Here is a 20,925-nt window from a genome sequence, read left to right on the forward strand (position 1 = left end):
TAGTTACCTGTAGGGGGAGCCTGTGAATGTTCCAGCCACACCCACCACCCTTAGATAACAAGCAGCTACTCCACACAGGAAAAGGAGTAACAGCCCAGCAGCAGCTGCACCCCTCTCTTCCCCATGTAGGGTCTGGTGCTGAGGCACAGGTGGATTGTTTATGTTCCCTTGCTTACCCACCTGGGCAGGTAGTTAAGCTCACAGCTGAGCCCTCAGTGAGTAGCCAGTTGCACTGTGTGTCCATCTTGAGAGACACTGGCTAACCCTGGTGATCAGTAATAGGTCAAATGAGATTATAGCATTCGGCTATTGGTGAGGAACAATTGTAAAATAAAAAAAAAAACCCAACCCATCAGTATCTCAACTACAGGAGTGAGGGGTCTGAAACATCATGTCAACATTTCTGATGATATAGCAAGTAAACAGCTCCATGTACTTACTGTCAATTAATGAGTTGATTAATTGACATCAGGCTGTCATTTCCCACCAGCTGTAACCATTTATTTTGGATATATCACAGCAGGAGGTGCAGACTGTTCAAGATATGCAGATAGCTAGTTTGGGGGCTGGTAGGGCAGCAGCATCAGAATTCAAGGTAGAAGTCAAAAAGGAGTCACCAGGCCCTGCATGATCTCAGCAGGGTAGCAAAGGGGAGATGTTTAGAGAGGGGCTCCAGAACTGGGGGAAGAGAAGCTGAAAATTGAATTAATGAATGGGGGTGGGAAGTTGGGTCTCAGAATCAAATAGGTCGGGACAGTGGAAGAATTTGGTAGATTGACAGGCTGTGGACCAGAGAATGGGATGATAGTGTGAGAGGGGAAAGGCCAGAGAATGAATTTTTGGTGTGGGTGTTTGCAGGGAGGGAAATGGATTGTGTGGAACAAGGAGTGGGGAAGAGAAAAGGAATGGGTTGTGTAGAGAAAAGGATAGAGAAGGGACATGGCTGGTGCTCCGTTGTACTCCTGTGACCCCAGATCCATCCTATGTTGAGGGGGTTGATGAATTCTCAGGTGGGTGTATAAACCTGCTTTGGGCTGCTCTGGCATGATGCAATGGCAAAAAACAAGTCAGCAACCACAAGCTCCCCAGGAAGAGTCCCCTCAATCTCCGGATTGAGATGTGGCATGGCAGATTGCAGGGGCAAATTTTCTGGTGGATTTTAGGGAGGGCATAAAATAAGAGAGCTTTAACTCTACCTATGGAGCAGAAAGCCCTGCTCCACAATGCAGGGAGGGGAGATTTCTAGAAACTGTTCTTCTTTTATGCTGTTCAGGGTCATGTTTGACCTACAATATATTGAGTGGCTCCTGTAGATAAGGGCCAGGTACTGAGGAGTGTTAGCCACCACATCTAGTTAAAGCCCCTTCTGACACCTTGCACCCCCATGTTTACCCTTATAGTGTAACTGTGTATTGTGCAGTGCAAAGCATGTCAGGTTAGATGTCTTCGGCATGCTCATGATGCACTGCTCATTATGGTTATAGTAGTATGTTGGTTGCAATTTCATGTGTATAGGTGTAAAGCTTCACTATAATATTCCTAAAGATGTATCCTCATGGTTTGAAACATGACCAGGCAAAACTCTCCAGGAGCAGAGGGGCAGTTCACACTTCATCAAGGCGTGTATAGGACAAACCCAGCTCAGCCTTCCAGGAACAAAGGACTGGCCTGGGTATCAAAAGAGGATCAGTTGGACTATCAAGTGAGTCACCTTCCTTCGGCCAGTTTGGAACCCTGAGGAGGTGATGCTCACTGACTCAGGACATGGATGAGTCCATACAAGGACATTATTTGTCATCTGACCCTGGGGGGGGGGGGGCAAAGCCCCAGAGACAGAAGGACCGTTATAAAAGGGAGAGACATTTGCCATGCTCTCTCTTCCACCTGCATCTACTAACACCACCAAGCAACTGAAGTACTGACTAAAGGGGAGGGCCTGGCTGAAAGGAAACCAGCCAGCCTGTGGTGAGAATCGCCTGAGTTTGTAAGACTGCTGAAAGTGTTAAGCTCAGCTTAGAATGTGTTTTATTTTTATTTCTTTTGACCAAATCCGACTTATGTTTTGACTTATAATTACTTAAAATCCTTCTGTAGTTAATACATTTGTTTGCTCTACCTAAAGCAGTGTGTTTGGTTTGAAGTGTGTTGGAGACGTCACTGGAAACAAGAAGGCTGCTGCATATCAATATCTTTGTTAAATTGACAAAAACTTATATATTGCAATAGAGAAGTGCCTATTGTTCATGGCTTTTTTCCTGCAACAAGTGCAATGTGAAGGACATGTCAGTCGTGAAGTGTCCAATTCTGAATCCACACTGGCTCTCAGGATGAACTCTCAGCAAGGACTTGGAGTCATTTCAGCAGGATCCTTGCAAGCACCTGGCCGACCACACTGAGCAGAGATATCCCTCAGTAGTTGATGCAGTCTGCTCTGTCCCCTTTATTTTTGTATAAAGTAATTATGTTTTCATCTTTCAGATCCTGGAGTATGTGGCTTTCTTCCCAGCAGGCGCAGAGAAGTGTGTGGATGTTGCTCGCAAGCTTTTTCCCTCCTGCCTTTAGGCGCTCCAGAGGCATTTGATTGTTGCCTGCTGCTTTCCCAGATGCAATCTCTTCAATAGCTTTCTCTACATCTTCAAGAACTGGTGTTTGGTCCAGCTCCTGCGTCATTGGAAGCCAGGGAATGGCAGCATCACAGAGAATGGCATCCCTGGAGTAGAGTTCTTCATAATTCCTGTCAGTCAGGATGGCATCATCTTTCGCTTTCAGGTTTGCAGTCTTTTTACAAATTGGACCAAGGGCCTCTTTTGATTCCATCATAGGTACCACGAAGGTCCCTTCTTTCAAAGCAGGGCTGAGTTTTCTTGCAAAGGTCTTGCCAGTACTTCTGGGCACATTCTCTAGTGGCTTTCTGGACCACAGCCTTAGCCTCTTTGAACTTAAGAGTTCTGGACTTAATTGGTTGTTGAAGTAAAGTTAGACAAGCTTGCGGTTCTTTTTTTCTATGAGTGGGAGCAACAGATGTTCAGACATTGCGAACCAGTCAGGTTGTTTTTCTTTGTTGTTTCAAAGACATCTCTGGCAGTAGCCAGTATCTTGTTCTTAAAATCATCCCACAAGTCTCAATCAGGGGAATCAAGTTGATCATTTTCAGAAACATACTCAAGCACAGGTTGAAATTTTGCACAAGTGTAAGAGTCCTTCATGTTAATGATGTCGAATGAAGTTTGCCTTTTGACTTTGCATGATGGATCTTTTTAAGATGTAATTGGAACTTGGCCATGACAAGGCCAGTGCTGCAATCAGTGCTATGCATTGATCAAGCATGCAGTATGTCATGAATGTTTCTGCAACAGATCCGGATGAGGTCAAGCTGATGCCACTGTCTGTAGCAGGGCTGCCTCCATGTGACCATGCTGCTGTCAGCAAAATAGGTATTCAAGACAATCAGCTCACAAAAGGCACAAAGCTTAAGGACATACTGGCCATTTTCACTGAGGCTGCCTGTGCTGTGTTGGCCAATGATGTGTTCCCCAATGCTCCCAGTCCTTACCCGCACAGGTATTGAAATCACCGAGAACGAGTCGATTTCTTATGGGTACATTCTTAATGATTTGTTCCAGGTGAGAATAGAACTCATATTTTTGCTGTTTAAAGTAGTTAAAGTTTAAAGTTGGTCCATAGATGGACAGAAAAGTCAGAGTTCCCAAATTCATATTCACATCCAGCTGCATGGTCCTCTCATTAAATAATTACCAGAGGGGTACATGTACTCAGGACAAACTTCTTGACAGCATATCTGACACCGTATATCCTTGGTACATTTTCAGGTTTCCCAGACCAGCAGAAGTGATAGTTTACTTCATCCAGTGGTCCAGTTTCCGAAACTCTTGTCCCACTATGGGCTGCAGTAGCAATGCCGAGTTGATGTAGTTCTCTATCAATGATGGATGTTTTCCGAAGTGCATGGTCTTTCAGTTAAATCTGGTGAACATAGTATGAACATTCCAACAAGCAATATTTAATTTAGAGCCAGGAAAGAAAAAGTTGGAAGGGAGCTTTATTAGCCCACCTTTTCTAGGGCCCTCTACGAATTGGGGCAAGCAGGCCACCCCTAAATAGGGCTGCTTGAACATCTGAGCCACTGCCGATGCCTGGGTCCTTCCCCACCAGGACGAGTGACCAACAAGAACAGACCTTCAATATGTATCCCTAGGCAAAATAAAGACGGAAGGGGTTGCCATAGGCTCTACATCTTCTCTCTCGGCAGGGACAATAGAACTTGAATTGTGAGATGAAGGTCAAGATGACTGATATAGGCCTGCTGCAGCTTCTAGCCAGAACACCACTCAGCGTTGAAGGAAGCACCTGACTTTTCACATCCGCAACTGCACCTTTTCTAAATGGATAGGGTCCCAATAGTGTGGGTACCATTGGCTAACAAGATTCTGGCTCATCTGCTTTTCTGGGGACATTTCCTTCCACTACCCCATCCTTGGGCACCATTGGGGCTTCCCAAGGGAAGACAGGTTTATTAAGCAGTGCCTGTCACTTTCCATTGTGTCACTGGCTGCACCGTCTACATATCCGGTGATGAATCCTGGAGGAATCAGCCAGACCAATGGGGAGGGAGGGGAACACACTGACCATTGAGCTACATTGATCCTCCTCTGAAAGGCTTTAAGGGGATCATCTGACTGTTGAGGCTAATGATTCCTTAGCCAATCTGGATGCAAGGGAGGTGGGAGTGGCTTTCTGTGAAGGGGAGGATCTTAAGTGTGGGCTGAGCACTCCTGAGGGAGGAACTCCAGCAACACTGGGCAGAAGGTATAAACTGAGCTTGTTTATTCTTTTGTTAATATAACTAAACCCTAAGAAGGGTATGAATTTGGCCTTTATATACTGTATGGATTTGTTTGTAGAGCAAATTGGGAAAGGCAACTATTCACAGCCTCTTTATATGATGTTCAATAATTCCTCTTCCTTCTGAGTATTTATGCAATTCTAATATCTGTAGACTGTCACAAACAAACTACACACATTTGGCTCTTAAATTTCTCTCATAAATCATTCCCTGTAGTCCACTACTATTTTCTGTGCTTGTCTCTTAACTATATCCTGCTTATCACGGTCTTTCTGGTTATGAGGCACCCAGAAGAGATTACAAAATTCCAAGTGCACCAGCACTTTAAAGAAAGGGGCTATTGCCCCTAATTCCTGGCACTGACTCTCATTTGGGGGTTAAGTCCTCTCTCCCCCACTAACAAAGTAGCAGTGTGTGTTTCTCCAAATTTATTCTCATTTCATTATTTTCTGCCCATCTTCCTAATCTCTCTAGATCTCCTCTTTATTACTTGGCTCTCTTGGAAGTTTCATATCGCATGAATTGCAAGACTTTACTAATTATCAAGGACAGTGAGAACAGCATGTTAATGAAGTATAGCTGTATCTAACACACAAACTTGCAGTATCCCACTGGGCTTCTCCCCAAAACTTCACACTTTGCCATTTGTCACAACCCTTTCTATATAATCCTCTCTGCAGTTTTCCGTCCACATGAGAGCATTCACATCACACAAACTAAGTTGTATTCATTTTGAAATTCAGAGACATGCTTTTCTGACCTAGGTTTTCCACTTTTCAAAACTCACTTCATCTGCTAATTTCATAATAACATCAAGGCAGCAATCAAGTTTATTGGGAAAGCTCTGTTCTTTACAAATAATGGGACATCACCATGTTCTGTTGTTATCTAAGTCTGGATGGCTTGATTGGCACAGCCGTTACTCAATTAGAGCCAAGGGCAATAAGGCCTACCTTAATTTTTCTGCTCCAGCCACAGGGGAGTGTGATGGTGTGTATAAACCCCACACAACGTGGCAAAGAAGTCAAAGAGCTGCTGTGGGTAGGGCTGGCACAGCCCCTGTGGCCCTTTCAGTCATAACAGGGGTGAATTAAGGGTTTAAAAGCAGGAAATTCCTTGCTGGGTCATGTTCAGAGAGAGCAGACAGGGGTTCTGCAGCTCCCAAGAGGGAAATTGCCTTCAAGAAGGTCATGCACTCATCCTAGAAGGAGACAGCAGACTGGGATACTGGCTAGGCAGGATAGATTTGGCATGCCCCATGGTGTGCTGTTAAATTGTTAGTACTGCTGCTCACTCTCCTAGGGTTAGGGAATCTGGGATTATACTGAGGCCTGGTATACAATACAGAGTTAGATTGCAGTGAGCTACTTTACATCAACCTAAGTTTGTAAGCATCTATTCTCCCCAATGCCAGTACCTTCCAGGTGTTGTGGTCCACACCAGACATGACTGTGTTCTCCTTACAGCTCTGCTCCAGCCACACACCTCTGCCTGAAAAGGAGGCTTTTAACTGCTGTGGCAAGCTCCTTCATTGGCCTCGGGTGGCCTAATTGACCTGGAGTAACCCTGGCTGACTCACCCAGGGAACAAGGATTTGCTGGTTCTGAGGCTAATATATATACCATCCAACACTCCCCTATGGCCATCAGGTCTGGCCCTCTCACATTATGGAAACTTAATTCATCTTCATTAGTTCTCCAGATATGTTGGCTGGGTCTGACATCATTCACAGATAACAGCAATAGGTGCATTTGCAATGTTATATTATCACACACACGGCACTCATTACAAGGTTCATACCAGAATACAAAAAAAAAAAAAGAAAAGCCAGACACAACACACTAAAGCAGTGTTTCTCAAATTTTTAAGTAGCAAGTACCCCCTAACTTCTGAAAATTTCAATAAGTACCCCAACACTCAGTGTTCCACGGGTTTTATATATTTACAGACTAGTATGAGCCATATGTTGGAAAAAGAGCTGAGTATATAAAGCTGTGATATGACAGATGTCAGGTCTAGTGTGGGTAGGGTTACCACCTCTACACCAGGGGTGCACAACTCAAGTATGTACCTGGGCTAGAGGTGATGTGGCCAAAGCTAGGAGGCTTTGAGCGGCATGCTGATGCTGGGGAATATAAAGCGCCGCACCAGATTTTTTGTCATAGATTTGAGAGGAGGAAGGGGTGAGAGAGAGACAGGAAAAGAGGGTAACTGGTAAAATCTGGGGCTGTCCTAGTTGTCAATTTCACAGTTCAGCTAGAGCAGTGAAATTGACAAGTTTTCTGGGCACTGGGCTTTGAGTCAGTGAGAGGGACTGCCACCTAGGCAAGTTGCAGGCGTCTGCCGCCTGCCTGTCAGCCCAGGAGGTGAGCGACTGCCATCCAATCCGAGCTGGGGCAAAGGAGACTTTCACATCGGCTGGGACCCAGGGATGGGGGCAGGCGGCTGCTGCCCGTCTTCAAGCCAGGGTGCTGGAGGCTGTCCCTCGGCTCAGAGCCAGGGCACAGGTGGCTGCCATCCAGCTGCGAGCCCAGCTCGCGAGACACAGGAGGCTGCCACCGGGCTCCCACCTGGGAGCCGGGACCCGGCGGGAAGCAGGGGCCTGCTTCCCACCTCCCCCAGAAGCCCACGGCTGCCGCCTGCCTCCCAGCTAGGAGCTGTGACCAGGCAGGAACCGGGCAGCTGCAGCCTGGCTTCCCGGGACTGTAGCGGCTGCCGCTCGCCTCCAAGCTGGGAGCTGTGACCAGGCGGGAAGCAAGGGGCTGCTGCCCGCCTTCCCCAGAAGCTGGGGGCTGCCGCTTGCTTCCCAACTGCAGCTGCGATTGGGCAGGAAGAGGGCAGCTGCCACGCACCTTCCCCAAAAGCCAGCGGCTGCCGCCCACCTCCCAGCTGGGAGCTGGGACTGGGTGGGAAGTTGGCTGTTGCCACCAGGCTTCCCCAGAAGTCGGCAGCTGCTGCCCGCCTCCCCTTCACTCTATTTTTCCCCAGGTACTCCCTGCCTGTGTCTCACGTACCCCCAGGGGTACACGTACCACAGGCTGAGAAACTATGCACTACAGCAACACACATTACAGTGGCTCATTGTTAAAATAGTCCTTCACAGCCTCCCTGAGCCATATAGCCTGCGGCTGAGCTCTTCTTATAGCCCTGATATCTGGCTGCTCAAAACCAGCAGACCGTTGTTCCACCTCCACCTCCACCTCATGTGGAAACCGCTTCACCTTTGCTTCACAGATACTGTGAAGTGCGCAGCAGGCAGCTATGACTATGGGGATATTTTTTTCATGGAGATCTAATTTCATGAGTAGACAGCCATAGCACCCTTTAAATCAGCCAAAGGCACATTCCACTGTCATTCCGCACTGGTTGAACCTGTTGGTGAAGTGCTACTTGCTTCTGTCGAGGTGGCCAATGTATGGCTTCATGAGCCATGGGAGTAAGTGGTAGGCTGGGTCCCCCTAGATCACTACTGGCATTTCAATATCTCAACAGTAATCTTCTGGTCTGGAAAGAAAGTCCCTGCTTGCAGCTCTCTGCGCAGGTCTGTGTTCTTAGAGATGTGTGTGTGTCATGCGCCTTCCCTGACCAACCCACATTGATGTCAGTAAAACAACCCCAGTGATCCACAAGCTCTTGCACTACCATAGAAAAGTAGCCCTTTCTGTTGATGTACTCCGTGGCAAGGTGGTCTGGTGCCAAAATAGGGACATATATGCCATCTATCACCCCACCACAGTTAGGGAACCCCATAGCTGCAAAACTATCCACCACTTCCCGCACATTGCCCAGAGTAACAGTCCTTCATAGCAGGATGTGATCAATGGCCCTGCACACTTTCGTTACAGCAACCCTCACAGTGAATTTTCCAACTCCAAATTGATTCCCAACTGATCAATAGCAATCTGGCATTTCAAGCTTCCACACAGCAATTGCCATTCACTTCTCCACTGTGAGTGCAGCTCTCAATTTGGTGTTACAGTGCTGAAGGGTTGGGGTGAGCTCCACACACAGTTCCAGGAATGTGGCCTACTGCTTCCGAAAGTTCTGCAGCCACTGCTCATCATCCCATACCTGCATTGCAATGTGATCCCACCAGTCAGTGCTTGTTTCTCAGGCCCAGAACTGGTGGTCCATCGTGTGCAGCTGCTCTGTGATTGCCAACAACAACCCTGAATTTTTTCTTTCCATGGCACACAGCAAGACAGCCTGCAAGGAATAGTCATATTCTATCTTGCAGCTCTGGAAATACTGCAGGATCAGGTGCATTGTAACACTCATCGTGACACTAAAGAGCAGTGCAGGATCCATGCTTCTCGTAGAGATGGCAGACACGCCAGTTTGCAGGGCTTTTGAAAAGGGGCATGAAACGTAATAGGATGCCCAAGGAATGATGGGATGGAGAAAATTGCATCATGGGACACTGAACCCATTTTCCTAGTCACCCCTGCACCACTCATTTGCCCCCATGAGGCACTGCAAACCCTTCCCAAAACACCCTGCACTACATGGTGGTGAGTTGCACAGATGCAACTCATGGTGCGCTGCTCTCTGCATCGATGCAAGTGCTGCTAGTGAGGACGCACCCATCTGACACTAGGAGTGTAGCGTGTATAGGCAAAATCAACTTCGTTACTGCGGCGGCCGTATGTCAATGTAACTTAGGTCAACTTAATTGTGCAGTGCAGATATGGCTTGAAAGGACTTGGACAGTGGGAGCCAGGAGCCCCACCCCCTTCAAGTGCAGTCAGACTATTTGGCTCAATTTAGTGTCCATGAGACTCCCCTTTATGCAGGCAGGCGGTGCCCTACAGGTTTTACAGCACCCAGATGGCAGGTGGCACCTGTGAGTAACCTGAGAACTGAGACAAGGAGAAAGCAGAAAATGCTTATCCAGTCCTGCCCTCTGAGAGCAAGCTGCCCTGGGACAATGGATGGAATAACCTAGGAGTAGATTTACAGTGGTACTTAGGCACCTCAATAAGTAGATAGTGGGATTTACAACAGAACCCAAGTGAGTTAGATTCCTAACTTCTATTACTCTTCAATGGGAGTTAGGCACGTAAGCTGTTTAGGCATTTTTATAATTTCTATTAGGTGCCTAAATACCTTTGTAAATCTGCCACTCCTCCCATCCCAAAGCAAGTAGGTAGCAAGTCACAATTCCTTTCCTGGTCTCTTCCTGTGGCCGTGCAGCTCTACCCTGCCCCTTACTGCAAGAAGATTGTAAAGTACCACTCCAGCCAGTAGTATTTCTCAGCATGTTAGCTCTGAAAAGTTTGAAAGTCTGTATTAAGCTCAACACAGGCTTACTTACCACATGATAGGGAATTAAGAGGAAACTTGTCTAACAAGTTTTGTTTTGTTTCTTCTGCTAAGACTCCTGTATGGAAATAATTGATAAGAGGTCCAGTTTTTCCTTAACACGTTTATCTTCACTATGCAGTTAATAGTAAGATTGTCTTGAATAACTAATCCACAGTCCTGAGGCAAAGCAATTATTTATTTTAGCATTTGCATTTAAACAAAATATTAAAATTCACTAAGCCATGATATGTAACTCAATAGCCTAAGGTAATATAATTCTAGTCTGTGTAGCAACCAATCCCCCAAATAATCTGACCATATATGACCAGCACAATTTATAGCCAGTCTTACTGTATTTACAATTTTAATATGACTAAGGGCATTAATGAAAAGAGGGGGAAAATGTTTTTTGCTTTAAATCAATGATGAAGTAAACCTCAAGCTCTCTCTGACCAAAATTCCATTTGCTTGAATATATCAATCTATTCCATTTTACAGGTTCCTGGATGTTTACTGTAACATCACTGGGTACCATTGACAACTACTCCAGGGAGTACTAGACCACCGAACTTTAATTAGTAGTGAAATATAACCACCAGTAAGTGAAACAGGAACACAGTTTATTCTTGTAGAATTTCAAATCAATATCTCACAATTCCCAGTGAGTCAGTAATTCCTATGTATTGTTTAATTGTATCTATTTGAACCTCTAAAGACCCCTGAATCCATATGCAGTGATGACTCCTGCTGCTGGAAAGGTATTTTGCAGATGATGAAGGAGGAATTGCCTGGTACTCAGGGACTCTATGGATGAGATTCTGATCTATTACACCAATGTAAATCCAGAGCAATGATGCTGACTTCAATTCTGTTTATCTAGACAGAATATAACCCGAAGAGGTTGTGTATTGCATGTGAGTTTATGCTGCAAAGACTATCACCCTGCCCTTTAAAATGGTATAAGAACTGCAGAGTTTTCCTCATATTGTGTGAGCAAGCTGCCACAAGAGGAGATGTATAAATATGATCAGTGGTTCTTCTCTAAACAACTCATTTACACAAGGCAGCCAGTCTTTAATTATGTTATTACGCACTATTTTTTTCCAAAGAAAAAGTGCACAGTGCACAGAATGGACAGTGCTCTCATAATGAGCCGCTATTGTTGGGGACAAATCTCAATATTGATTAAAATTACATTTAATAAAATTATCTATACCTTAACTTTTATTAAGTTGTTACATAATTAGTTGCACCATTACTGAATAGTAAAATATAGCTACATGTTATAGGATGCTTGGAAATACAGCAATACATATGTATAGCTGTTATATTAAAGCTAATCAAAATGATTCCAGAAGGTTTGTGCTTCTATCTCCCAAGGACAACCAACCCTCATGATGACAAACCATGTAAAACATTCATGTATTAAGAAGAGACCTAATCGTAAAAAAGCAGATTAGGGTGTATGGTGGGGCAGATAGCCCACCCCAGCAGAGAAGGGGTTAATAGAGCCCTGGAGAGGCCAATTGGCAGGGCCAAGAGGGGAAGCAGCCAATCGGGGCCAGGCAGCCCATTTAAGAAGGGCTGCCAGCCAGACGGAGGGGGCAGTCACCCTCAGGAGCTCAGAGGGAGAAGGCTGACTGGCCTGTAGGGTAAGGCAAGCCAATACCCTGGATAGAGCCCTGGCTGGCTCCAAGGAAGGAGCAACTGTGGGCCCTGAATCAAGGGCAGGGGTGGACTGCAAGGCTGGCTCCAGGGGAGAAGCAGCTGCTGGGCCCTGGAGTAAGAGCTGGACAGAGACAGCAGAGCTCACTCCAGACAGGGAGCAGCTGGGACCTGAAGTAAGGGCCTGACTCTGGACTGCCATGGCCACTGATATAAATGGCTAAGGACTATTGAATTCCCTCCCACTCTTCCCTGGAAGGGGGAGGAGCAGAGACAGACACAGCTGGAGGGCTGTGCCGTGAAGTGGATGCTAGGACTGCGGGGAGATGCAGGTCCAGGAACGGAGAAAGGACGGGTGACGCACCAGCAGAGAGGGTGCAGTGGCCACCATTGTGATTCCCCAGGACGGCCAGCAGGAGGCACCACAGTGGTGAGCAGGGACCAGTTACAGAGTGAGTTATCAGAGCAATAAATGTAGATTCTAAAGTGGCCATACCAACCCCTTTCTTTTCAAAGGAAGTCTCTGCTTATGTCTTTAAAAGTTTAGGAAAACATAAACAGTTCAAAATGTTTTACAGAAGATATTGGTTACTTCCAACTCAAGGGTCCACTTACAGGTGAAAAACTTTGTTTCTCAGGTGCTTAAGATGGCATGAGCTTCTCTAAGGTGTATATTTGCAAATATTTTGTATTTGAATGCACGCCTTCATGTAATAACTGTCGAATAGTATTGTTATGTGAACAGTAAGATGTTTGCATACTAAGATCATCTGATGCTATAACTGGTTACTACTATTAAAAGAGCCTTTTGAGTCCAGAAGTAACTAATTTCCCAATGAATATAAAACTGGCAATGCTTAAGCAGCCCCTCAAACTTTGTATAAGACAAAGAAGCACCTTTCCAAAGCCTGGTAAAAAGAAAGGACAATACTTTCTTTGACCTTTTAATCTTTAAAGATTCTCTTTAAGAACTGAATTTAAAAAGACTATTTAAAGAGCTCTCTTTTATAGTGAGAACAGTAGTGTTTGGACTCTTTTGAAACAGAATTTCAATCCCTAATAAACCCTGATGGAACTAAAGGGATATATCAGAAAATGAACTGAATAAAAGAGTTAAAGCTCTAAAATTAAAGATGCTCTGAGAATCATCCACCATAAAGTAAATGTAACTTTCAAGAAGGAATTATAACCCTCATATATGCATTAACAAACTACATTAATATGATGAAAAGGCTCTTAAGAACTACCCATAAAGGCAAAGAAGCAGTGAAAGAGTTACAGCAACTAAGTTTGAAGCTAAGCAAGCCTGAAAGAGGTGTTTTCCTATAACTTCATGGAAATAAGAAGAGTATAAGACTCCGAAGTAAATACCCCCTCACGCACCCTCTCCTATCCTACTTAAAACAGTAAAGATGTGTCAATTTATCTTGTTCATCTGTACAAGCAAGCTGCCACAAACAACTAAGAAAACAGACTCAAGAAGAAAACAGCCAATGGAAAGCATTCTCAGGACTTCAACATGATTTGGTAAGAGAAAGTGAACAGACACTGTGAAGGGATTAAATTTAAAACTCTTGTGGTGGTTTTTGGGATATTGAAATGCTGCTGTAACTTAAAATATTAATAGTTTCTCTGGTTTAATCACCAGTTATACCATGTGTTCCTGGAGAGGAGACAAGGACTAAACACTGGTAAACAGAGAAACTGATTTTAATTGGATTTTAAGATTAATTTTCATAATTGGTCTGTCTTAAGACTGCTCCTTAAATGGCTTCTTCTAAATAACTAGTTTCAATATTTTTTATTTGATTGCTTACTTAGCCAACCAGTTTATAGTTGGGTGTGATAGGGTCTTCCACTGTTGGACGGCCTAGTGGCTAGATCTCTGGTCTTTCAGTCTGTAAAGCCAGAGGAGATGGTAGGGGGACCTGGACCTTCCCGCTGTACCTGGTCCCAGCCTAAGGCCTTGCGTAGATCAACCTCTTAAAAGGGGAGATGAAGTCTCCCTCCCAGCAGGGAGTCAAGACCATTTTCCTGAACTACTTCCTACAAGTCTCCACAGTTTGGGGTATGGCCCTGCTAGTCCAGTTGCCCTGAGTATTGGGGCTTATTTACTCCTCCCCTTGTAGGGGAGCCCTTACTTACCTCAAGTAGCTGTGCTGGCTGGTTGCTGATCCATCCCTTTGGGCAAGCAGACAGAGCTCCTCATCAGTCAGCCCCTCACTGAGCCAGGCTCCCCCCTTTTCTCCCTCCTCCAGGCCTGGCACTGGCTACAGGTATAGTGGGGCAGGGCTAGTTTAACCCAAAGGTTTTCTTTAACCCCCGGAAAGCAGTTTCTCTGCTCCCTCACATTGAGTAATTAATAACTAAATGGATTTCATTTCCACTTAAATTATTTGTCAATACACAAACAGTTTTAAGTATCTAATAAGATATTAAAACTGAATTCACAATAATTTGGGGAAATAATATACTTTGGTCTTATCTTACCAAACAAAGAATACCCCAGAGGCTGTCCACTCTCAAAACTGTAATCTCTGTTAAAACCTTTCCATAGAGAGACATACAAAAATAATCTTGCAGTTGTGTTCTGTCATCTGTGTTGTATTTTATGTTTTCTTGTCCTTTCTTCAATAATAAAATAGCCATGGTTAATAATTGACTATTTTGTGTTGTGTTGACCACAATGTCCCCTAAGGTATGTAAAAGAAGCCCTGTGACTAAATAGGAGTCTCATGAATAGCCTGTATTAATAAATCCATCACTTAATTTTGGTTTTCCCTGGGTTGGCAGTAAGAGAAACAATTAGTAAGAGCTGGCTTACCATTTCTTGTTTCTCTGGACTAAATTGTTTTAGTAATTTTTAAAATAAAATTACTTGGCATCTAACCATTAGTTCCTCCTTTTTATCCCCATACTATTCAAATTTTCTATTTTTATCTCATTGTTCAGTGTGTGGCCCCTAATTATCTTCACCGCATACTATTCAAAGCCTGCTATGAATACAGATTTATTAATTTCCTCATAGGCTTTTCTGTGGTGCTCATCAGACAGTATCTGAGTGCTTCATAAATATTAAGACATTTATTTTCACACCACCACTGAGATAAGGAGGAGTTGTTGTCTATAGTTTACCCATAGGGAACTAAGGCACAGCGATTAACATCAAAAGTGCTCATTAATTTTGGGTGCCCCATATGAGATGCCTAGGACCAGAGTTTTCATAGTATTTAGCATTGTATCTCTCAGATATTCCCTTCTATTCCTGCAATCCTCATCTCCTTGACTCCCCTTCCAACTTCTGTAACAAAGAGGTCCTGCAAATATAGTCTCCTTACTACACAGCTGCAATTTATCCTTGGAATAGGTCCATTCTGTGGACAGAATGAGGCAGTGGTCTGGTGGAAGACGTGTAATTAAAGACTACAGCATAACGCATATGCACAAGGGGACGAAACGAAGGTTGCACAAGTAAATTTCATTCTGGCTTTTCTTAACTTTGAAGTGTTTGACTTTGCCATTTTAATAATGTTATTTTAAAATAGTTGTGTGCAATTTCCTAGGTTTAAAAAAAAAAAAAAAAAAGCTACCTGAAAAAACAAATTCTATCATTTGGCATCATATTTACACTTCAATGGTTCATCTGCAGAGTTTGGAACCTTTGGCTCTACTGCAAAACCTCTGCAACTTGAGCTAGTGGCGTAACTGATAGCCGAAGACAACTTACAACTGCTACGTGGACCAGCATGACAGGAGGATGGGCTACCTTCCCAGTGAGTTTCACAGATATATGTTGACAGGAGAGAAATGGTGAAAGTTACGAATCTTGGATTCCGTTCCTGGGAGTGTGCTGCAGTGGGCACAGACTCTCCCTCCTGTTTTCCCCAAACTTTGCCCTTTCATTCACATTCCCTCCAACCTATCCTAGTCCTGAATCTTCCGCACCCCTCGCCTCACCTAACCAGTCCCAATTCCACATATCAGACTTCTGGTCCCAGTCTCCCTGCCCAGCCACTCCCAATGCCCCTCATTCCCTCTGGTTCCTTGTCCTTAGTCTCCTTATCCAGCCAGTCCAAGTTCCTCCCACTTCTGGCTTTCATCAGATATGTCTCCCCTCACCTCACCATCTCCCTCTCTCTGCCCCACTGGTTCCCATTTCGAGTCATCTTGCCCAGCCAATCCCATTCTCCTGCCACTTCCACTGGTTCCCAGTCCTTCCTATCCCCCCATTTCCCTCTCTGGTTCCTAGTCCTACTCTCCCGTGACCAAATCCCTACCTCCTTGCCCAGCCAATCCCAGATTCCTCTGACCCAGCTCTCTGTTCCTGTTTCCCTCTCCCTTCCCCCTGTCAGCCTCCTGTCCCAGTCTCCACTCCTCCACCCCTCAACTACTCCCATTGCCACTATTCCCCCCAAGGTCTGGCTCTTGCCCAGTCTGCATTCAAATCAGGCAGTTTCTTTCTCCATCGTGCTTGAGCTCAGCAGGGGGCTCACGGAGAGGACAGGATAGACTCCCTGCCTGGCCAGCAGCCACTTAGACACTGCAATTGCAGCTCCTTTTCAGCTCCAGGCTGGAGCATGCCTGGGTGGATGGAGTTACTGAGAAATCTAGCTGTGAAGCTCTTGCAAATATCTACTGAGCATCTATGAACTGCAGTTTTTCAAAGGCTTCTAATTTTGCCAAAATGTCCCAGGGACAGCAAAAAGCACATAAGTGACACAAAGACCCTTCCCTTCCCCCCGCCCCCCCCCCCCCCCGTTCCCCCCAACCTTGCCAAATTTCTAAATCCCTGATCCAAAGCGTGGGGGCACTATAGCTTCTCAAAGAAAAAGTCACCTGTATCTTTTAACATGGGCAAAACAATGTGTTTTTCCCAATCCCAATTCTTGGAAGCAGCTAAACTGTTTTGGCTGAGGTTGTCCAAAAACATTCACCCTGAGCCAGACATCCATCATGGAAAACTTCAGCCCATAAGTTATAAACAACTGGAAACAGTATCTTCTTATGGGAACCATCAGGCAACCTATTTAGTAATTGGAAGTACTATAACTAAAAAGAACGGAATGCAGTGGACACGATATATCTTGATTTTTAGCAAAACTTTTGATACGGTCTCCCACAGTATACTTGCCACCAAATTAAAGAAATATGGGTTGGTTCGATAAATGGACTATAAGGTGGATAGAAAGCTAGCTAGATCATTGAGGTCAACAGGTATTGTTCAACGGCTCGATGTCTAGTTGGTCGGTCTATGATTCTATAACAGCCCTGCCTATAATACATTTGGTATCTTATTTAACATAACTGTGGATGTTCTCATTACTATATAAATGTCTGTCTGGGGAACAAAATGGCAGATGAAATGCAGACACTGAGTTTTGTGATATCATAGATTCCTTGCAGATTAGGGTTGGAAGGAACTTGAGGAGGTCATCTAATCCAACCCTCCGCTCATAGCAGGACCAACCCAACAAAATCATCCCAGCCAGGGCTTTGTCAAGCCAGGCCTTAAAAACCTCTAAGGATGGACTTTCCACCAACTCTCTAGGTAACCCATTTCAGTGCTTCACCACCCTCCTAGTGAAAAAGCTTTTCCCAATATTTGCAACCTAGACCTTCACCTTCCCTTTTCCCCGCCTGCAGCTTGAGACCATTGCTCTTTGTTCTGTCATCTGCCACCACTGAGAACAGCCTAGCTTCAGCCTCTTTGGAACCCCCTTCGGGTAGTTGAAGGCTGCTATCAACTCCCCCTCACTCTTCTCTTTTGCAGACTAAACAAGCCTAGCTCCCTCAGCCTCTCCTCATAAGTCATGTGCCCCAGCCCCCTAGTCATTTTTGTTGCCATGCACTGGACTCAATTTGTCCATCTTTCCTGGAGTGGGTGGCCCAAAACTGGACACAGTACTCCAGCTGTGGCCTCACTGATGCCAAATAGAGGGGAATAATCACTTTCCTCAATCTGCTGGCAGTGCTCCTCCTAATGCAGCCCAATATTACATTTGCCTTCTTGGCAACAAGGGCACTCTGACTCATATCCAGCTTCTTGTCCACTGTAACCCACAGGTCCTTTTCTGCAGAATTGCTGCCTAGCCAGTCAGTCCCCCACCTGTAGCAGTGCATGAAATTCTTCCATCCTAAGTGTAGAATTCTGCATTTGTCCTTGTTGAACCTTATCAGATTTCTTTTGGCCCAATCTTCCAATTTGTCTAGGTCACTCTGTATCCTAACCCTATCCTCCAGAATATCTACCACTCCTCCCATTTTAGTGTCATCTGCGAACTTGCCGAGGATGCAATCCATCCCATCCTCCAGATCATTAATGAAGATGTTGAACAAAACCGGCCACAGGACCAGCCCCTGGGGCACTCCACTTGATACTGGCTGCCAATTAGACATCAAACCATTGATCACTGCCTGTTGAGCCCAATAATCTAGCCAGCTTTCTATCCACCTTACAGTCCATTCATCCAACCTATACTTCTTCAACTTGCTGGTAAGAATACTGTGGGGGACCGTATCAAAAGCTTTGCTAAAGTCAAGGTATATCCCATCCACCACTTTCCCCACATCAACAGAGCCAGTCATCTCATCATAGAAGGCAAGCAGGTTGGTCAGGCATGACTTGCCCTTGGTGAATTCATGCTGACTGTTCCTGATCACCTTCCCCTCCTACAAGTGCTTCAAAATGGATTCCTTGAGGACCTGTTCCAGATTTTTCCGGGGACTGAGGTGAGGCTGACTGGTCTGTAGTTCCCTGGATCCTCCTCCTTCACTTTTTTAAAGATAGGCATTATATTTGCCTTTTTCCAATTGCCTGGGACCTCTCCCAATCATCACGAGTTTTCAAAGATAATGGTCAATGGCTCTGCAGTCACATCATCTAACTCCTCAGCACCCTCGGATGAATTGCATCCAGCACCATGTACTTGTGCACATCCAGCTTTTCTAAATAGTCCTGAACCTGTTTTCACCACTGAGGGCTGCTCACTTCCTCCCCATACTGTGCTGCCCAGTGCAGTAGTCTTGGAGCTGACCTTGTCTGTGAAGACAGAGGCAAAAAAACATTGAGTACTTCAGCTTTTTCCACATCTGTCTCTAGGTTGCCTCTCCCATTCAGTAAGAGATCCACACTTTACCTGACTTTCTTCTTGTTCCTAACATACCTGTGGAAACCCTTCTTGTTATCCTTGCTAGCTGCAACTCCAGTTTTGCTTTGACCTTCCTGATTTCACCCACACATGCTCAAGCAATATTTTTATACTCCTCCCTATTCATTTGTCCAAGCTTCCACTTCTTGTAAGCTTCCTTTTTGTGTTTAAGCTCACCGAAGATTTCTCTGTTAAGCCAACCTGGTCACCTGCCATATTTGCTATTCTTTCTGCACATCAGGATGGTTTGTTCCTACACCCTCAATAAAGTTTCTTTAAAATACAGCTCCTTTTATAACTCTTAAGTCCCAAACTGACTGCAATCTTGACTAATTTTGTATCCTCTGCAAACTTTGCCACTTCACTAATTCACACCCTTTTCCAGATCATTAATGAATATGTTCAACAGCACAAGTCCCAGTACAGCTTTTTGGGGGACTGTTCAATGTTCACCTCACTCCATTATGAAAACAGATAATTTATTCCTAACTTTCAACCAGCTCTTGATGCATGAGAGTACCTACCATCTTTTCCAATGGCTACTAAGTTCCCTTAAGAGCTTTTGGTGAGGAACCTTGTCAAAGGCTTTCTGAAAATCCAAGTAGCCTGTAGTGACTGGCTCACTCTTATTGACATTCTAATAGAAGAGTGAGGTATGCCTTCCCTTTACAAAACCCATGTTGACTCTTCCCCAACATATCATGTTTATCTAGGTGTCTGAAAATTCTGTCCTTAACAAAAGTTTCTAGCAATTTGCTCAGTACTGAAGTTAGGCTCACCAGCCTGTAATTGCCAGGATCTCCTCTGGGGCCCTCTTTAAACACTGGTGTTACATTAGCTACCTTGCAATCATTTAGTGCAGAGGCTGATTGTTGTGATAGCACAGTTAATTGTTCAGCAATTTCAGATTTGAGTTCCTTCAGAACTCTTGGGTGAATACCATCTTGTCCTGGTGAGTTACTGTGAGTCTGAGGAAGCTACACAATGGCTTTCAAGGTTAGCCGGCAGAATAATGGTGCTTGGATTAGACTGCTGAGACTAGAAGGCATGTCACAGATGTTGCTCGTAAACCTTAACATCTTAAAATAATAAACTATCATCTTGCTGCTTTATTGACTGTTTCTTATAGCCTCAGATTCTTTAGCTCAGGGCGATAATTCCTCATAAAACTTCTTGTTTCAGTTTAAATTGCATTTGTTCCTGTCCTTTACATTTTATTCCTTATCAATCAAACTACTTTTTATCTATCTGGCTTGTAGGACTTAGATGTAAAGCATAACTGGTTGGCACTTAACCAAGTAAGTTGCACTGCAACTGTTTTCCTGTCACTGTTGCTTTCTCTTTGTTGGTTGCAACTTTCAATCTTTCTCCCTGATCTGACAGAATTTCCTTGCAGAAATGCTTGTCCAAGAGATGATGAATCATTAAGGGACTGACTCTCAGAGGGGCAGAGCATACACAACTCCCCATGAAGTCAACACAACTGCAGGTGCTGAGCATGTCTGAAAAGGGTCTAAGCCGTGCTTCCACAGCTGAAAATCCTGGTATAGGTCCACAGTGGCAGAACATCTACCGGGGAGGGTGGGACGGCAGTGACACATAGCAGCCACAATCTTTGTTCATGCAGAGTAAATGCCAGGAGCCAGCATAGAGCCGAATGTGAGTAGCGCTGACCTGTAAGGCTGCATGGCCGTTGAGCCATCTAACCGAGTAGCTGTCCAGCTAATCTCCTTTTGGCCCAGCACCCATGGAACCCTGGGGAGTATTAAAATGGCTTCATCCCCACCACCCATTGAAAACCGATGAAGGGCAATGGCAGAAAATCTTTAGCAGCCCTTTGCAGGAGTGACTCTCCCAGGGTTGCTTTGCTAGAAGAAAAATGTATTTTACAATTCCCTACAGCAGGTTTGCTGAATTTGGCCCCCTAATTCTTTGATGGGCCAA

At 44.8% G+C, this 20,925-nt stretch overlaps 1 long non-coding RNA gene across 2 annotated transcripts in view; it reads right to left on the reverse strand.

The window, feature by feature from the left end:
• Positions 1 to 6,340, reverse strand: part of LOC137149307 (uncharacterized) — a 41,336-nt gene extending 34,996 nt beyond the window's left edge. For both annotated transcript variants that reach the window (XR_010918736.1, XR_010918735.1), the window contains exon 1: positions 6,282 to 6,340. This is a non-coding gene — a long non-coding RNA (uncharacterized lncRNA). The remainder of the gene's footprint in view (positions 1 to 6,281) is intronic.
• Positions 6,341 to 20,925: the final 14,585 nt, after the last annotated feature.

Source organism: Emydura macquarii, unplaced genomic scaffold (genome assembly GCF_026122565.2).
Source record: "Emydura macquarii macquarii isolate MOO-44397 ecotype Brisbane River unplaced genomic scaffold, CSIRO-AGI_Emac_v2 contig_719, whole genome shotgun sequence".
Lineage (NCBI taxonomy): Eukaryota > Metazoa > Chordata > Testudines > Chelidae > Emydura > Emydura macquarii.